The sequence below is a fragment of the Mustelus asterias genome, chromosome 27 (assembly GCF_964213995.1).
Source record: "Mustelus asterias chromosome 27, sMusAst1.hap1.1, whole genome shotgun sequence".
NCBI lineage: Eukaryota > Metazoa > Chordata > Chondrichthyes > Carcharhiniformes > Triakidae > Mustelus > Mustelus asterias.
In genome coordinates, this window is record NC_135827.1 from 35,255,958 (window position 1) to 35,276,800 (window position 20,843).

Genomic DNA, 20,843 nt, shown 5'->3' on the forward strand with positions numbered 1-20,843 from the left:
AGGTGGCCTTTTGATTTCAGCTGCAAACTCGATCCTGGGGGTTGAAATCATAGAATCATAGAACCTCTACAGTGCAGAAGAGTCCATTCAGCCCACCCAGTCTGCACCAACTCCCTGACGGAGTATCTTACCCAAGCCCTCTCATCTGCCCTTTACCTGTAACCCTACACATTTCCCATGGCCAATCCATCTAGCATACCCATCTTGGGACAAGAAGGTGCAATTTAGCCTGGCCAATCCACCTAAAATCCATCTTTGGAGTGTGGGAGAAAATTGGAGGAAACCCATGTAGACATGGGGAGAATGTGCAAACACCACACAGACAATCATCCAAGACTGGAATTGAACCCCGGTCCCTGACGCTGTGAGGCAGCAGTGCCATTGTTCTGCCCCAGAATGTCGAAGCTTAAATAAAATTCTCACAACACCAGGTTAAAGTCCAACAGGTTTATTTGGAATCACGAGCTTTCAGAGCACTGCTCCTTCATCAGGTGAGGAAGGGGCAGCGCTCAGGACACATCTGAGGAAGGAGCAGCGCTCCAAAAGCTCGTGATTCCAAATAAACCTGTTGGACTTTAACCTGGTATTGTGAGACTTCTTACTGCGCCCAGCCCAGTCCAACGCTGGCATCTCCACATCTTAAATAAAATTGTGTTTGAACGTGCTGCCACACACTCTTTGCAAAGGTTTTCCATCACAATTTACTTTTTACAGTTCTGCCACTCCCTGAGACTGAAGGCGAACATTAGAAACATCAGCCGCACCCTCCCTTATCTCAGCGCCCATTCTCTCCCTGCCCTCCTGGGCATCACTGAGTGTTTCCCAGTGCATGGTTCACACTGGTTGCCCATTAATTGACCAACCAGCGTGAAGTTCCGGGGCCGATCGCAGCTGGAAGCACGTTTTGCACCCACTTCCGTATCCATCGAGTTTGCACATTCTCCCTGTGTCTACATAAGTTTTCTCCACGTGCTCCAGTTTCCTCTCACACTCCAAAGATGGATTTTAGGTGGAATGGCCATGCTAAATTGCACCTTCCTGTCCCAAGACGTGTATGCTAGATGGATTGGCCATGGGAAATGGATGGGGTTATAGGTAGAGGGCAGATGAGAGGGCCTGGGCAAGATACTCTGTCAGGGAGAAAAATTCAGACCATGAGTTCAAATCTCAACATGGTTGCTGGGACAACTTAAATTCAACTAATTAATAAATCCGTATTGAAATGTGATTCTCATTCATACTAACCAGGAAACTAGCAGATTGTCATTAAAAACTCCCTGTTTCATTGCCACACTTATGTGGTCTGGGCTGCACGAGATTCCAGATCCACAACAATGTGGTTGACTCTTGGTTTGTCTCTGGAAATGGTGTAGCAAGCCACTCAGAAACAGGAAAAAAGCACCATGGGCGTACACCACATGGAATGCAGTGGTTGAAGAAGGCAGCTATCCACCACCTTCTCATGAGCGATGAGTATTAGCCTTGACAGCAATGATCACATCACAAGAACAAATATAAAAGAGCAAAATACCCCATGCCACGTTGAGGTTAATCTGAGGCCAAACAGACTATTCTGTCTGATGCAGACCTTTTTCTTCCCAAAGTTGAGGAGATGTGAGAAATTTTCATAATGGTTTCATGGTCATCATTAGACTTTTTTATTCCAGTTTTTTTTATTGAATTCAAATTTCACCATCTGCCATGGTGGGATTCGAACCCGGGTTCCCAGAGCATTACCCTGGATCTCCGGATTATTGGTTCAGTGACAATATCACTATCCCACCGCCTGAGGCAATGAGGCAACAATGTTGTGTTTACAGCAAATTGCCACTGTACATAGGAAGGGTACACTTGTGGTATAGCATGGATTCTCTTCTGATGCATGCTCCCTCATGCTTGCCTAGTTGCTTTCTGAATCGCCTCGGCTGGTTGGACATATTCATGGAGTCACCATTTCCAGACCACCTGCTTCTAATAGTCGAATCTCTACACTCCCACCATTGGCCAGCCAACATGTCCATCCCCTCTGTGCTCCACCCTCCTCTGCTAATTGGAAAGCCGATGAGCTGGCTGCTTTATCACATCAGTCAAACAAACTTTTGTCCACAATGTTTTTGTAACTAACAAACTAAAATATTCAGAGAAAGCTTTAACAAAAAACACCCATTTTTTACTGTCCTTCTGATTTGCTCTGGGTTATTTGCAACTGTGTCCTGAAATTTAGGGGTGATTTTATCAGCTCGCCATGCCGGTCGATCAGCGTGGCAACTCGGTAAGATCAACCAAGAGGCGAAAAATTGGGCTCACGCCCGGTTTCTCAACTCTAGTGATGTTACTCACCCCAGTTCTACCGATGAAATCAGCCTCGTGCCCGGGAAGGGGGAGAGGGGGGTCATGCCCGGGGATTGACCAAGGGAGCGATATCTGTAGGGGAGATGGGGGACGGGGGGGGGGGGGGGGAGGCGGCATGTACGGGATAGGTGGAGGGGAGTGACAGATCTCCCAGTGCACTATGTACACACCTGCACACAGTGCACTGGGAGATCGGGGCGCCTGCACAATGGCACCCTGACATCTCAGCAGCTGGCTTCCCGGCATGAATAGGCTCTGCCCACTACCCGACTGGTGAGAATCACACCTTGCCGAATCTTTTTTTTTTCTAAATGCCATACAATTGAATCTGGGAGCTCGCCCAAAAAATGGGCACGATTCCCTCCCATTTTCATGTTCGCTTGGCACAGCTCACCCAAAAAAAATGGCCCATTTTCATGTTCGTTCGGCACTTAGGGGAAGGTTTTACCAAATTTCTAAGCCTTTAATTCCTGGAGATTGCAGGTATATTCTGGACGATTGGCAAACTTGATGCTTAGGTACAAGATGAGAAAGAAAAATGATCAAAATTCACACCAATATATCTGAAACTTCCAACGCTCATGCTTGGTATCACACGGAATGTGTTAGTGATAGATTTTCCTCCCGCAGACAATCAGATTGAAAACAGCAGTCTGTATTCTGACTGCGCTGCAAAATGTTTCGTTATAAATATGTAGAAATTATTGTTGCAGATGCTCCATAAAAACAAACAGAATGTACTTGGACAGATGCATTATTCATTAAGGTTACAGAGCGCAGGATCACATTACATTTTTATGTTTTCTGCTTTGAGTGCGCTGACCCGCAATGAATTCCACAGATGTTAAGTGCTTTCTGTTACTTCATGCAAGTAACTATTTCCATGTCTGAGACTAGATCGTGAGTGGTGGAAAATGGACTCATCACATACAACACTGATTCGAGCTGGATCTGACATCCAAACTCAAGCAAATCCCCAAAGCGACTGTGAAAGCTGGAGGTCAGTTGAATTCCTCGGTGCGGGGAACACCAGATTATTATCAGGTGAAGATACCAAGGGATGTGGATCAAGAAGAGTTGATGTACATGATCTGACTGAGGGACAGAACAGTCTCAAGGGGCTGAATGGCCTACTTCTGTTCCCAAGCCAGCAGGAAAGCAGCGGACAACCACCAGGAGCAAAGAGATCTTTCTGAAACCTACTTTTAGTGCCACTCGGTGAGATTAGCTGACCCAGTGCCAACTGTGAATTGAACTTGGATCTTCCTGCTCCCTCTGGTCCAATTTGACACTGGGTAGTGGATTCTAGGAGGAATCCATTGTGGATCTTCCTCATTTGTTTCCAAATCTTCCTATCTCACCTGTTTCTGATGGCAGAAGCAGGCGGCACGGTGGCTCAGTAGTTAGCACTGCTGCCTCACAGCAGCGTCAGGTGATTTTCTGCGTGGAGTTTGCACGCTCTCCCCATCTCTGCGTGGGTTTCCTCCGGGTGCTCCGGTTTCCTCCCACACTCCAAAGATGTGCAGGTTAGGTGGATTGACCATGCTAAATTGACCCTTAGTGTCAGGGGAATTAGCAGGGTAAATATGTGGGGTTATGGGGTGAGGGCCTGGGTGGGATTGTGGTCGGTGCAGACTCAATGGGATGAATGATCTTTTTCTGCACTGTAGGGATTCTATGATTCTAAGATGCCCTTTCCATTGCCTTTCTTGACCCAGCCATTGGAAGATACTTAACAGCAGCCAATCGTTGCTCATTGTCCAAATTTTCCCTCACCCAAGGAAGCACCTATCCACTTATGCCTTCCCAGGGCTGCCTCAACCCTTGCAGATCAGAAATTCAGTGCTCTTTAAAAATATTTTTTCATGGTATGTGGCCTTACATAACAAGGCCAGTTTTTATTGCCCATCATTAATTGCCATTGAAAAGTGTGATTAGCACATGTGACACACACATCATGTCAACACAAATAGTTAAACCACATTGCAATTGAGACAACTGTCTTCCTCAAATGGATGAAATTACTTCTTTAAAATGTCAGGAGCGTGGACAACAATTAATGTTTCTTTATCTTTTGTAGGATATGGACTTCACTGGCAAGACCAGCATTTGTTGCCCATTGTTATGCTTCCGGTTAGAAAGTTCAAAGTGTTTTATGAAACATAAGTTTTGCATTTTGAATTTGGCTGGAATAAACATGAGATGTTTCACTTCAGGTGTGTTTGCAAGTGACCCACTAAGGAGCTTTTATCAAACAAAGTTTATTTAAGAATATAGTTAACATGTATAGCAAGACAATTAGCTAGAACTTTTGTCAATTACAAACAAGAACCAAAACAACCGCTATAAGATATAACTCTCAATGAATATCTCTAATGTGTTCCAATCAAAACCAAAACCCATAGACAAGAAAAACCCTTTCCACAGTTTCAACACAGCACCGATTATTTTCTACTGGGATCGAGGCTGCTATTTGAATTCTGCAGTTCAATGTTCCTGAGACTCAGAACAGTTTGAAGACAAGACAGCTTCTCAAGGCACCAGAGAGACTCTGGCCCAGCCCCCGAGAACAACAGATTCTCACCCTTCAGGGAACCAACAGAGTTTTCAAAACAGCAGGGAGGGAAAACACTTCATTTTATCTTGCTGTCTCTTCTAAAACCCAACTCAAACCTGCAGCTCAAAACTGAAACTCAATCACTGTCACCTGACCTGCATACAGTTTTTTCTTCTCCCAACAATATTACAGAATCCCAACAGTACAGCAGGGGGCCACTCGGCCCATCGAGTCCGCACCGACTGCAATCCCACCCAGGCCCTATTCCCATAACCCCATGCATTCACCCTAGCTAGTCTCCCTTGACACTAAGGGGCAACTTAGCATGGCCAATCCACCTAACCCACACATCTTTGGACCACGGGAGGAAACCAGAGCAGCCGGAGGAAACCCGCACAGACACGGGGAGAATGTGCAAACTCCACACAGACAGTGACCCAAGCCGGGAATCGAATCCGCGTCCCTGGCGCTGTGAGACAACAGTGCTAACCACTGTGCCACCGTGCCGCCTTAACAATGACATCACCTAAGACTGTGAGCCTTATTTTTAAAAAAATCTGTTTAAGGTACACTAACATCACACTATCCTCAATGGCCTTGAACACGGAATGGCTTCAGAACCAGCTACATTGCTGTGGATCTGGCATCAGTTCAGATGGAGGGTCATCCAGACTCGAAAGGTTGGCTCTCTCCACAGTTACTGTCAGACCTGTTGAGATTTTTCAGCATTTTCTCAGATTCCAGCACCCACAGTATTTTGTTTTTTTATCAGGCCTGATCAGGTAAGGATGGCAGATTTTTGAACATAAGGTGCTCCAGATGGGTGTTTCACACAAAACAAATCAGCGGTAGTTGTTATCGCCACTGTTACCGAGACCATGGCCGGAATTTTCCCATCCTGCCTGCCACAGGAATCGGAGCAGGCGAGGGGCGGACCATGGAAAAATCCGTTGACCTTGGGCAGGATTTTCCGGTTTTGGGACGAGCGCAGTTGGAAAATCCCGCCCATTGTTCTAGATTTATGAATTGAATTGTATCATGTCCCCAGAGCATTAAGCCCTGGGCCTTTGGATCTCTAGCCCAGTGATATTACCATGGCAGCACCATCACTCTACTTACAGGACCTGAAATTTAGCTGTAAGTAGGAATCCATACCCTGCTGCTCATCAGGGGTTGGATTTTTCCCGTGAAGGCTCATTCTAAAAATTGCAGGGTTAGCAGCATAGTATTGGTCTATCATTATTGTGCATAGCGTCATCCTTACTGCAGCAGGAACAGATACATTATTTCAGAGAGAAAGAAATTCACAGAAGTACTGCATTACATCCTTTGAGTAAGAAGTTTAACAACACCAGGTTAAAGTCCAACAGGTTTATTTGGCAGCAAAAGCCACACAAGCTTTCGGAGCTCTAAGCCCCTTCTTCAGGTGAGTGGGAATTCTGTTCACAAACAGAGCTTATAAAGACACAGACTCAATTTACATGAATAATGGTTGGAATGCGAATACTTACAACTAATCAAGTCTTTAAGAAACAAAACAATGTGAGTGGAGAGAGCATCAAGACAGGCTAAAAAGATGTGTATTGTCTCCAGACAAGACAGCCAGTGAAACTCTGCAGGTCCACGCAACTGTGGGAGTTACAAATAGTGTGACATGAACCCAATATCCCGGTTGAGGCCGTCCTCGTGTGTGCGGAACTTGGCTATCAGTTTCTGCTCAGCGACTCTGCGCTGTCGTGTGTCGCGAAGGCCGCCTTGGAGAACGCTTACCCAAATATCAGAGGCCGAATGCCCGTGACCGCTGAAGTGCTCCCCAACAGGAAGAGAACAGTCTTGCCTGGTGATTGTCGAGCGGTGTTCATTCATCCGTTGTCGCAGCGTCTGCATAGTTTCCCCAATGTACCATGCCTCGGGACATCCTTTCTTGCAGCGTATCAGGTAGACAACGTTGGCCGAATTGCAAGAGTATGTACCGTGTACCTGGTGGATGGTGTTCTTACGTGAGATGATGGCATCTGTGCCGGATCATCGACACAGATGCCATCATCTCACGTGAGAACACCATCCACCAGGTACTCGGTACATACTCTTGTAATTCGGCCAACGTTGTCTACCTGATATGCTGCAAGAAAGGATGTCCCGAGGCATGGTACATTGGGGAAACTATGCAGACGCTGCGACAACGGATGAATGAACACCGCTCGACAATCACCAGGCAAGACTGTTCTCTTCCTGTTGGGGAGCACTTCAGCGGTCACGGGCATTCGGCCTCTGATATTCGGGTAAGCGTTCTCCAAGGCGGCCTTCGCGACACACGACAGCGCAGAGTCGCTGAGCAGAAACTGATAGCCAAGTTCCGCACACACAAGGACGGCCTCAACCGGGATATTGGGTTCATGTCACACTATTTGTAACTCCCACAGTTGCGTGGACCTGCAGAGTTTCACTGGCTGTCTTGTCTGGAGACAATACACATCTTTTTAGCCTGTCTTGATGCTCTCTCCACTCACATTGTTTTGTTTCTTAAAGACTTGATTAGTTGTAAGTATTCGCATTCCAACCATTATTCATGTAAATTGAGTCTGTGTCTTTATAAGCTCTGTTTGTGAACAGAATTCCCACTCACCTGAAGAAGGGGCTTAGAGCTCCGAAAGCTTGTGTGGCTTTTGCTACCAAATAAACCTGTTGGACTTTAACCTGGTGTTGTTAAACTTCTTACTGTGTTTACCCCAGTCCAACGCCGGCATCTCCACATCATTACATCCTTTGATGCAGGAAGTCAGCCTGAGATAACGTAATATCCCACAAATGGATATTAAATAATAGAAACAACCTAATAGAAATTATACACTTGAAATAAAGTCTTGTCGAAATTTTTCCTTGACTAACTGGATTGCTATTGTAAGTAGTCACAAATTATTATTATTAGATATCAGACTCTCCCACGGTATTACTCACTGACGGTAAGGAAGTTCATTACACATTTAAATTGACAGAAGAATTGGTACTCGAGATTTATGCATTTGCTTTTTCATGCTTTTGATTGGTACATCTTAAGTATGTCATGGATAACACTACATGGATTACTCAGGGCCTTTAAGAACTCCTCCATCTATACAGACATAGAGCATAGGAACAGGCGGAGGCTATTCAGCCCCTCGAGCTGGCTTCACCATTCAATAGATCATGACTGGTATGTACAACTCTATCTACTTGCCTCATCTCCATATTCCTTGAAACTCCATTTTTTAATGTTTTATTCATGGGGAGTTGCTGGCTGGCCAGCATTTATTGCCCATCCCTAGTTGCCCTTGAGAAAGTGGTGGTGAGCTGCAAGCCTGAAATGCTGCAGTCCACGTGCTATGAGTTGACCCACAGTGCCGTGAGGGAGGGAATTAAACGAGTTTGACACAGCGACAGTGAAGGAATGGTGACATGTTTCTCAGTCAGGACGGTGAGTGGCTTGGAGGGGAACTTGCAGGTGCTGGCATTCCCATGTATCTGCTGCCCTTGTCCTTCAAGATGGAAATGGTCGTGGCTTTGGAAAGTGCTGTCCAAGGATCTTTGGTGAATTTCTGCCTCAATGTCAAGGGCTGTCACTCCCACCTCACCTCTGGAATTCAGCTCTTTCATCCATGCTTGAACAAGTTAATTTCTAATATTCATCCTCTCTCCCCACCCTATGCCACCCCACCACCAAATACAAGTTGTTGTTGTCTTTCCATTTGAGTAGTAATTATGCAGACTCTGATTCTGGGTGAGTCTGACACTGCGTATCGGATGAGCTATGGCCCACCCAGATCCTCCCATGGCCCCTGCCCTGCGGTGTCCATTTCCAGTGCCCATCTGTGAACCATTTGGGATCTTTCTATTTAATTAATGGCATTGTCCAAACTCACTTGTTGTTGAACATCGTTGGGAAATCATGCTCACAGCGTTCCAAATCTGGCCTTGGACCTTCTGCAAAGTCTGGTTTGTATGGAGGGACAGAGCGTCAAGCCATCCTTGACCATAAAAGATGGCGGCCAACAGAGCCACGTACTGGCCGCGATAGTCATTTACATCCAATGCGACTTCTACCCCAGAAGGGCCTTTATAAAACTAACTCTTCAGATGGATCATAAACCCTACCAACTTCCTTCTTCTCTCACATTTAGGCCTCATTACAATACAGCTGTCAATAATTAAGGCCATTGTTGGGAAACATTTACCCATTGCACCGATTTATTTAAATTGTCACCATTTCTCCATTGGCGTTAGTTTTTAAAGTTTAAGTTTATTTATTAGTCACAAGTCGGCTTACATTAACACTGCAATTAAGTTACTGTGAAAATCCGCTAGTCGCCACACTCTGGTGCCTGTTCGGGTACACTGAGGGAGAATTTAGAATGGCCAAGCCCGCACATCTTTGGACTGTGGGAGGAAACCGGAGCACCCGGAGGAAACCCACGCAGACACGGGGAGAACGTGCAAACTCCACACAGAGAAGTCGGGAATTGTGACCCAAGCCAGGAATCGAACCCAGGTCTCTGGTACTGTGAGGCAGCGGTGCTAACCACCGTGCCACCCCAGTGAGTTTGCAGTTCACCGTATTGCTGCTTTTTTTTTGCTACGGGTAACAAGTAATAGGAAATTTAGGAATAGAAGGTCATAACACCAACCGCAACCCCCCCACCCCGGTCTCCCTGTCCACCATCACCCCTCTCCAAAACTACATTGGCCCAAGCCAAGAGTTGGATTGCCTTTCATTTCCTCCTTTACTGGCAAATGATGCATGGCAGAAAGAAACAGAAAACAAAGTGAATTTCAATCAACTGCTCACTGACAACTAGTGTCCTCGTGACATAACAAATATTTGTAAATGTTCCAAGAATCTTGGAGACTGCTTAACTTGACATCACCTCCCCTTTTGACGACTGTTTCACTGAAGTCTTAGAACACAATAATTACACATTGATTTCAATAGAATCAACTCTGGTCTGAGGTAATGACTTGAATATTTATGAGTATATACATTCTTTTTTCTGACTTGCAATTATGTGCCATCTTAAAAATCAATTTTAATGGAAAATGTGAATTTTATGTTACATCGTATTAACATAGTTTCAACATTACTATTCTGAGAACTGAGTAGCTCAAAGAACATTTACCATTAGCTCCTGTAGTTCTCAGACACTAGACGTTATAAATTGAAGAAATAGAGAGAGATGTAGGGCTGGGCCTGGATTTAATCTCACCATAGTCCAACTCTACATTGGACATTCTATTGGGTGGCCATAGAAAGGACCTAAACTATCCAAATTGAGATTGAGTCAAATCCAGATAAAGCCCCACAGGAAGGGGATAGCAGTTGGAAGTTGGAATTCTAACAGCTGGTTTAGGAGCTCAAATAGGGAAGCAGCCTCTGGTCCTTTCGGTCTGGGAATGCTCTGCTGCACCAGAGAGGAACCTGAAAAGAGTGAATAGGCAGAATAAACATTTCAAACAATGAACTAATGCCATTTGAAGAATAAGATGAATTAAATTCTGTCACACGACAAGAAATAAAAATGTTACGAACGTTTACCTATCAAACTGATGGTCGGTCTAAGATTGCATTGTGCGGAGTTCAGAAACATCAGCCATGGATCAGTGAACACAGAGTGGTGCTGATGGTATACAGATGGTATATGATGTTTTTAACACATTCTCGACAAGGAATTGGACCTTGCTAAAAATAAATTAACACAAAATAAAAAGTTCTGGATTACTAACATTCTTGGGACCACTGGTAAAGTGCCAGCTTTTATCACACCTCAACATGGACAGGGTTTGAGAACCTTTTGGTTATTATGTGGACTTTGCTGATGCAGAGGTGAACACAGTGATTCCAGTTACCACGGGGTGACCAGGTAAAGTTTCATTCCATGACTACCCCGCACGTTAAGCCTCTGTTTTCCTCAGTGCACGGTTTATTCTGCATGATACATTTACTCGTAAGCTCACTAAATACTGTGTTCGCTGAACTACATTAGCTTCTGGTCCAGCAATATCTCAATTTCAAAATTCTCATCCTTGTGTTCAAATTCGTCTATGGCCTTCACCACTCCCTATCTTGGTAACCTCCGAGACATTAGCGCTTCTCCAAATCTGGCCTCCTGGTGGAAGTGTCTTCAGCTGCCTATAGATTAATTCCCTCCCTAAACTTTGCTGCTTTTTTTCTTATCTCTCTTTCTATAAGTTGCTCCTTAAAACCTACCATTTGGTCGAAGAGGTAGATATGTGTGTCCAATCCTGTTAAGGACCTTGGGATATTTACCACATTAAATGCAGGGTTTTTTTTGTTGTTGTAGATCATAGGGTCCTCTGCTCATTTATCAGTCATTTTCCTCCCCCACTTCAGGACACCTACTCACCCTGTGACACTCTCTGGACTACAATACACTTGAAGTGAGTATCCTTCTCAGTGAAGTCAAGGACTATCCATGGATGGAGGAAAGTTAGCAGACTGAGCACCCTAGGTATTCTTGCATATGTCCTCAGCTGGTCTTACAGTGAACGAGTGCCATCGACTGCAGATGTGCAAAACCACTGCAGTTGTTGGTGCTCTTCAATATAAAGCAGCCAATCTCTGGAAAGCCAACAGTTTTGCCAGTTGGTATGTTTTATGATTTTCACAAGCTGCCATTGCGTCTCCAGTAATAACTTGAATTAGCAGAGCCAGGCTCCATCCCTCTGAACAATGAGAATGATAGCTTTGGTTGACAGTTGTTGGCAGGAGGAAAACTAAATGAGGGGCTTTCAGTTGAGGTTAGGAGCACATAGCAGTGGGGATGTGATACGAGGGATAATACTGACGGCCTAGAGGTTAGGCTGGTAGGAACGGCACTGGGTGTTTATTGTGGCTGCAGAAGGAAGTGATCTGAATGTGGGGAAGGAAAATGATGGCTAAATGGATGGAGGATCCCATAACTAAATGATTAGTTGAACCATTTGGAACAGGTCCTTGCTGCATTAAATGCTGGTATGGACTCCTGGGAGGCAGGGAAGAAGGGCAGGAATGGATGGAAGTTAGTCATCATTCCCTTATGCCTATGCAGTGACCTTTGAAACTTAGAAACTTAGAAACCCTACAGCACAGAAAGAGGCCATTCGGCCCATCGAGTCTGCACCGACCACAATCCCACCCAGGCCCTACCCCCATATCCCTACATATTTACCCACTAATCCCTCTAACCTACGCATCCCGGGACACTAAGGGCAATTTTAGCATGGCCAATCAACCTAACCCGCACATTTTTGGACATCTTTGAGGAGGACATGTGAAGAGGTAGCTGGGATAAAGCATAAATGTGACACCCTCTCCTCTGGAGAGTGACTTGCTGTTGCTTCTTGCTTACACACAGATAATGGCCAGTCAAAAAAGTTATAGCAAACCATCAGGTACTCACATATCCTAACAAGGAGTCATACCTTCAGGAATAGTAGAGGTTACAGCAGATAAAAAGAATGGGATCCCCAACATGCATTAATACAGAGATCGAAGGTGATGCTACATTTGGGCATTGCATTGTGGAGAGAATTGGTTTTACATTGGAGAATGTGACATTTAAATGGATGTCTCATCAAAGAAAGCAGACTATACCTCACAAACAGTCTGCCAAGGTGGTGTATGCAATTCTTTTCTGGTTCCTAACTTTTACTGTTTATTTGTCCTTGGTTGTGGATGAATATTCTGTTGAGCCTTTGAAGATAAAGTTATGGGATGAGCAGCAGACTAGGATGATTCACAAAGTCAGCTGTGTGCTTGCTGCTGATCGCGGTGGTCTCCAAGGTTTCCGAAGCAAGGGATGAAGAGGGTAGCCGTGTCTCCAAGAACCTATTCTTGCATTCTTTCGTCCTTCCAATAATCTAGACACGATGCATTTCCCTGCAAACAAAGGCATCTCGACGGCAGCCTGGGAAGCAGACGCTCACTTCTATGGCCCTGTTGTGTTGTGATGTGGAGGTGCCGACGTTGGACTGGGGTAAACACAGTAAGGAGTCTAACAACACCAGGTTAAAGTCCAACAGGTTTATTGGTAGCAAACGCCACTAGCTTTCGGAGCGTTGCCTGTTGTGTTGGCCAAAGCCAACTTGCTTGTTAATGAGGTACGAATCCATGGTGTTCATTAGGACAATGGGATTGTGTGTAACAAGCTGTCTGGATGCAATTTGAGGAAACTGCATTACTCTCCCATTCTGTTGACTGCCCATTGATAAAAGGATAGGATTACTTATCCCAGGAAATAATACACTGGTTACTGTTCAAGACGTCTGTGAAAAGTTATGCACAATTCCATGTTTTTCGCATTTAAGACATACAGCTAACGTTGAGCATGTACTTTCCTACAAGCTGCTTTTTGGTTCAATATTTGGTTATGTCAAAGTGTTTTCAAACCTGGATTCAATTCAGAAAACAAAATGAACGTCTCCTGTTGTATAAATGCCCCAAGAGACCTACGTGAGTTTAAGCAGCCTTGATTCATTTCCCTGCGGCCGTATACAGCGAGCACAAATAGATAGCACAAAACTATCAATGTGTTAGATATTAAATTATATTAATCTGTTCACCTTGTTTTGAAAGGTCACAAGAACAGAAAATGAAGGAATTCATAATGACACACGTGAGATTCCAGGCTGCGGATTGAATTAAGCAGACTCAGGAAACTCAGACCTGGCTCTGCCTTAATAGTCCACCTGGACAGGGTAAGAGTCTTCTGAAATAAGCAAAATACTGCGGATGCTGGAATCTGAAACCAACAGAGAATGCTGGAAAACCTTAGCAGGTCTGGCAGCATCTGTGGAGCGAGAAACAGAGTTAATGTTTCGAGTCTGTTTGACTCTCCATCAGAACTCAGAGAAAGAGAAAATTCTGTTCGGAATTATACTATAGCTGGAAGAGACTGCAACAAAAGTATAGCAATCACAAGAGCAAGATGTGGATGACCAGGGGGGCAGTTAAGGGGAAGCAATGATTTTGCATTGAGACAATATGTTCTTGGGACCCGGGTTCAGATCCCGCCACGGTAGATGGTAGAATTTGAATTCAATAAAACAATGAAATCTTGAGTTAACTGATGACCATGAAACCATTGTCGATTGTCGGAAAAAAATCCATCTGGTTCACTAATGTCTTTCAGGGAAGGAAATCTGCCATCCTTACCTGGTCTGGCCTTCATGTGATTCCAGAACCACAGCAATCTGGTTGACTCTCAACTGCCCTCCAAGGGCAACTAGGGATGGGTAATAAATGCTGGCCAGCCAGCGACGCCCATGTCCCACGAATGAATAAAAATTAAATAAATGTATGGAATATTAAAAAATGGGTTAAGATGGAGGAAAAAGGAAAAGTTGTTGAACTCAATACTGAGTGCTGAGAGCTGTAACATGTCGAATTGGAAGTGCTGATTCCAATATCCCAAAAAATTTTCAAGCACTCTCTGTTTGTTTAAGAGTCTTCTGGGCCATTTCCTTTCAGAACAATCATCCAGATCTATTTTTCAGTCTAAATCTGAAACAAATTGGTTACCATAGCCACTAAATTAATGCAACCAGAAATTGCAGCTTTTATTGTCCTTCCCTTTTTGCCTTTTTCTTTCTCTCTCCTTTACCAAAAATATTGTAGTTAGCTCTCCTTTGCTTCCTTTCTTCTCTCACTTTCCAAATAATTAATCGTGCAGACTCTTTCTCCATTTTGCATCCTCAAAATGTGCTGAAATCAAAGCTCAAGCTGATTATATTCTCATACTCAATCCTTGCCCAGGTTTCAAAATTATGGATCTGCTCACCGTTTATCCGTTTTCTCTTCCTCTGAAAATCTACAGGCCTTAAACCTTGGCTTTGCCTAAAGATTACTTCATGACTTATCTCAGCTCATCTCCCTCTCTTTTTACAGTGAGTCGTAGTTATGACTAGATAAACTGTGGCCAGCCCATGATTGAGAGACAGGAGTTCAAATCCTCCACCATGGTAGCTGGAAAATTGAAATTCATTTAAGTAAATCGAGAAGAAAAATCTCAGGTGCAATTTTCCCAGCCCGCTCCGTTGCTCGAGTAGTGTAATAGCCGGGAAATACCAACGGATGGCCACGAACGGGAATCACAGCTCGCACCGGGGAACAGCGCTGGTGGAATCAAAGGTCATTCAGTCGGTTGGGGGCTTGGGGGGTGCCTGTTGGGTAGTGTCAGCCTTGCACTGCCAGCCTGGCACACTGGCACTGCCCAGCAGGCACTGGACAGTGCCAATGAGGTTGGGCCTGAGGGGCAGGGCCAGATGGGGCAAGCCAGATTGGGGGATGGGGGTGGATAGGAGAGGATGGAATGGGGGGGAATTCCGCATGGGGGGACGGTGGGGGCTGGTGGTGACACTGGCTATGAAGGCCCAGTATGGCCATCAGGAGGCCGGCCATTGAGGGTGGGGTGGGATTCGGGTCTGGCAATCGGCAGGGACTGGGGCTAGTGATGTTGTGGGGGGAATCGGGACCGACCATCAGCAGGGGTCAGGGCCGGTGATGGGGTGGGGGGGGGGGGAGAGATGGCGATTAGGGGTGGACGGAGCCAGTGATCTGGTGGGGGGTGGGGATTGGAGCTGGCAATATCAGGGGAGAGGTTTGGGGCGGGCGATGGGAGTGGTGAGAGGGCGACTGGGGGCAGACGGGGCCAATGATCTGGTGGGGGGGGGAGGGGGGATGGTTTGGAGCTGGCAATATTGGGGGAGGGGTTTGGGGACTGGCGATGGGGGTACACCGGGCTCGATGATCAGTATACTGGGAGATCTGCACATGCGCACTGCTCACCTCAGCAGTCCGATGCTGGCCTCTCGGCTGGGATTTGGCCCTGCCCTACCCTGTCCCCCACCCCACACCCACTGGTGTAAATCCCCTGACGGCCTCAGTGCTCGGCTAAAGAATGGGCGGGAAAAACTCCTGTTTTCCACCCGTCGGGCACTTTGTTTTTTTTTCAGAAAATCACACCCTAATAATGGTGACCATGAAACTGATAGATTCTCCCATCTGATTCACCAATGATCCTTTAGGGAAGGAAACCTGGCATCCTTATTTTATAACTCCCAACACACAGCAACGTGGTTGGCTCCTAACTGCCCTCTGAAATTAAGTAGCAAGTTACTCCGTTGTATTCAAGAGGGCAGCTCACCATCACCTTCTGAAGGGCAATTAAGGATGGGCAATAAATGCTACCCTTACCACTGACACCCACACACCATAACTGACCAAAAACAAAATGGTTGTGTGGGTTAATAAAAGCAAGAAGTGCTCAAAAAGCCCAACCAGTCTGGCAGCATCTGTGGAGAGAGAAACAGAGTTAACGGCCGGAATTTTACCGGCACGTCCACCCCAGAATCAGGGCGGGCGAGGCTCAGAGATCGGTATTCTCCATTGGCCTTGGGTGGGATCTTATGAGCCTCAGACGGGCGAGGAGGTCAAATTCCAGCAAACGTTTCAAGTCCATTATGATGTATTAGAACCACATTGGATTCAAAATGTTAACTCTGTTTCTCTCTCCACAGCGAGAGCAGAAACTGTTAGCTGTTGCAGCACTTCAGATCTCCAGTGCCTGCAGTATTTTTCCTTTATAAAGGCTGTGTGTGTGTCTCGGCCATTCGTATTAATAAAAGGCTCTGCCATTAGGGGTACAGATGGGGTGAATAGGAAGCAGCTGTTCCCCTTGGTGGAGGGGTCAGTCACGAGGCGGCATAGTTTTAGGGTGAGGGGCAGGAGATTCAGAGTGGATCTGAGAAAACATTTTTTCATTCACAGGGTGGCAGTAATCTGGAATGCACTGCCTGGGAAGGTAGTGGAGGCTGGAAACCTTATCACCTTTAAAAAACATTTGGATGGACACTTGAAACGAAAGTGCAAGGATATGGGGCAAGTGTTAGAAAATGGGATTGTTTTATTCATTCGTGGGACACGGGCGTCGCTGGCTGGGCCAGCATTTATTACCCATCCCTAGTTGCTCTTGGAGGGCAGTTGAGAGTCAACCACATTACTGTGGCTCTGGAGTCACATGTAGGCCAGACCGGGTAAGGATGGAAGATTTTCTTCCCGAAAGGACATTAGTGAACCAGATGGGTTTTCCCAACAATCGATAATGGTTTCATGGTCATCAGTAGATTCTTAATTCCAGATATTTTTTATTCAAGTCAAATTCCACCATTTGCCTTGTTGGGGTTTGAACCAGGGTTGCCAGAACATTAGCTAAATTTCTGGATTAATAGTCTAGCAATAATACCACTAGGCCGTTTCCTCCCCTCCAAAAATTAATGCGACTGTAGTGGTAGTTTTCGGTGCAGAATCAAGCGGCCGAAGGATCTTTTCTGCGCTGTATAACTCTGTGGGGTGGAATTTTACCAGCTCGCCCTGCCCCATCCATGGGTGAGGCAAGCTGGTAAAATCCCGCGAGAGCCGAGAAATCAGGATTACGCCCTGGTTCTCGGCTGTCACGATTTTTATGAGAGCCGGATTTCCGGCGAGGTCAGCCTCTCTGAAACCATTGTCGATTGTCGGAAAAATCCATCTGGTTCACTAATGTCCTTTAGCGAAGGAAATCTGCCGTCATTACCCGGTCTGGCCTACATGTGATTCTCAACTGCCCTCCAAGGGCAATTTGGGATTGGCAATAAATCTGGCCAGCCAGCAACACCCATGACCCACAAATGAATAAAAAATAACTACATATAAAGAAATTAAGGTTCATCGAACTTCTTCCAATGATTTAATTCTTTAAGCCCTGCACCAAATCTGCAGAGGAAGTTTAAGATTCTCACTAGGTAAAAGCAATAACTGCATCATTTCAGATCTATTATACATTTCCAGATATCCTTGATATTTAGCATATCAGAGCAGAGTCTGCAATAAGATAGAGTCATAGAGGTTTACAGCATGGAATCAGGCCCTTCGGCCCAACTTGTCCATGCCACCGTTTTTTTAAAACCCCTAAGCTAGTCTCAATTGCCCACATTTGGCTCATATCCCTCTATACCCATCGTACCCATGTAACTTTCTAAATGCTTTTTAAAAGACAAAATTGTACCCGCCTCCACTACTACCTCTGGCCGCTTGTTCCAGACAGTCACCATCCTCTGAAAAAATTGCCCCTCTGGACACTTTTGTATCTCTCCCCTCTCACTGTAAACCTATGTCTTCTAGTTTTAGACTCCCCTACCTTTGGGAAAAGATATTGACTAGCTGATCTATGCCCCTCATTATTGTATAGACCTCTATAAGATCATCCCTCAGCCTCCTACGCTCCAGAGAAAAAAGTCCCAGTCTATCCAGACTCTCCTTATAACTCAATCCATCAAGTCCCGGTAGCATCCTCGTAAATCTTTTCTGCACTCTTTCTCGTTTAATAATATCCTTTCTATAATAGGGTGACCAAAATTGCACACAGTATTCCAACTGTGGCCTTACCAATGTCTTGTACAACTTCAACAAGACGTCCCAAATCCTGTATTCAATGTTCTGACCAATGAAACTAAGCATGCCGAATGCCTTCTTCACCACTCTGTCCACCTGTGACTCCACTTTCAAGGAGCTATGAACATGTACCCCTAGATCTCTTTGTTCTGTAACTCTCCCCAATGCCCTACCATTAACTGAGTAAGTCCTGCCCTGGTTCGATCTACCAAAATGCATCACCTCGCATTTATCTAAATTAAACTCCATCTGCCATTCATCAGCCCACTGGCCCAATTGATCAAGATCCCGTTGCAACTGGAGATAACTTTCATCACTGTCCACTGTGCTACCAATCTTAGTGTCATCTGCAAACTTACTAACAATGCCTCCTATATTCTCATCCAAATCATTAATATAAATGACAAATAACAGTGGAACCAGCACTAATCCCTGAGGCACACCGCTGGTCACAGGCGTCCAGTTTGAAAAACAACCCTCTACAACCACCCTCTAGCTTCTGTCAAGAAGCCAATTTTGTATCCCATTTAGATACCTCACCCTGGATTCTGTGAGATTTAACTTTATGCAACAATCTACCATACGGTACATAGAAATCATAGAAACCCTACAGTGCAGAAAGAGGCCATTTGGCCCATCGTGTCTGCACCGACCACAATCCCACCCAGGCCCTACCCCCATATCCCTACATATTTACCTGCTAATCCCTCTAATCTACACATCTCAGGGACAATTTTAGCATGGGCAATCTACCTAACCCACACATCTTTGGACTGTGGGAGGAAACCGGAGCACCCGGAGGAAACCCACGCAGACACGAGGAGAATGCGCAAACTCCACACAGACAGTGACCCAAGCTGGGAATCGAACCCAAGTCCCTGGAGCTGTGAAGCAGCAGTGCTAACCACTGTGCTACCGTGCCGCTCAACGACTTTGTCAAAGGCCTTGCTAATGTCCATGTAGACAACATCAGCTGCACTGCCCTCATCTACCTTCTTGGTTACCCCTTCAAAAAACTCAATCAAGTTTGTGAGACATGATTTTCCACTCACAAAGCCATGCTGACTGTCCATAATCAGTCCTTGCGTCTCTAAATGCCTGTAGATCCTGTCTCTCAAAATACCTTCCAACAATTTACCCATCAGAGGTGTGAGGCTCACTGGCCTGTAGTTCCCAGGCTTTTCCCTGCATCCCTTTTTAAACAAAAATGATCAGGGAAGCATCCTTGAAGATTTCATGATCTTAGCATGCAGAGTCCGATAAATATTCTGTACTAGAGTATGCATCACCTTGCATTGCCTCTCTGTCTTACAATGGAAAACATAACCAAACCTGAAGCAGCCTCAACCCCAATGGTAGCGCTCCCATCTTTGAGCTAGTAGGTCAAGAGTTTGATTCTCATCCCCCAGCATCTTTATTTACTTGTCACAAGTCAGGCTTACATTAAGACTGCAATGAAGTTACTGTGAAATTCCCCTCGTCGCCACAGTCCGGCGCCTGTTTGGGCCAATGCACCTAAGCAGCACGTCTTTCAGAATGTGGGAGGAAACCGGATCACCCGGAGGAAACCTACGCAGACACAGGGAGAACGTGCAAACTCCAAACAGACAGTCACCCAAGCCAGGAATCAAACCAGGGTCCCTGGCACTGTGAGGTTGCAGTGCTAACCACTGTGCCGCCCCAACTGTGTACAACTTGAAAACTGATGCTCAAGAGCAGCGCTGAGAGAGTACTATTGAGTTGCCTCCAGATGGGAGATTAAACTAATTAATTTTTTGCCTCTTAGATATGTCAAAGACCTTGTGGCAGTGTTTCCATGAAGAGCAGGGAGCTCTAATTGGTATTCTGGCCAATATTGATCCCTCAACCAATGTCACGAACAAATAAGATTGTTTGTCATTGCTATCCTTGGGACCCTGCTGTGTGCAAATTGGTTACACTATAATAGTAACTATACTTCTAATTTTTGTTGACTGTAAAGTACGCTGAAAGTAATAAAAGGTGCTACATCAATGCAAATCCTTCTTTGATCCTCCAGTTCTTATTGGTAAGGTCCCACTCCAGTCAACCGGCCTTGCAGTTCACAATGTAGCCAATATCTCATCCAAGTTGTGTTTTTTTAATTCATTCATAGGATGTGAGCATCACTGGCTAGACTAGCATTTATTGCCCATCCCTAATTGCCCTTGTCTGTCAAAAACAAAATATGTCAGAGTGTTTTGGGAGTAATATTGTAATATATCGTGCCTCAGGCAATACGGCACAAAATTGAGATCTTCAATGCAAAATTATTTCCTAAATCATTTTAATGTCTCATCTTTCATTCATTCTGAATCTATGCGAGTTATATTTGTGGATATTGAATATAAATTATACACAAGTTTTGTAATTCACTACTGTTCAGTTCCAATAATTCACTTTTTGCATTCACGTTTATTGTAAATTTGAATTTAATTCTTAAACATTGTTTAAAAA

The 20,843-nt window shown here is 45.1% G+C and overlaps 1 pseudogene; it reads left to right on the forward strand.

The window, feature by feature from the left end:
• Positions 1 to 2,245: 2,245 nt before the first annotated feature.
• The window catches only part of LOC144480002 (small ribosomal subunit protein uS10m-like), a 91,336-nt pseudogene continuing 72,738 nt past the window's right edge, over positions 2,246 to 20,843 (forward strand).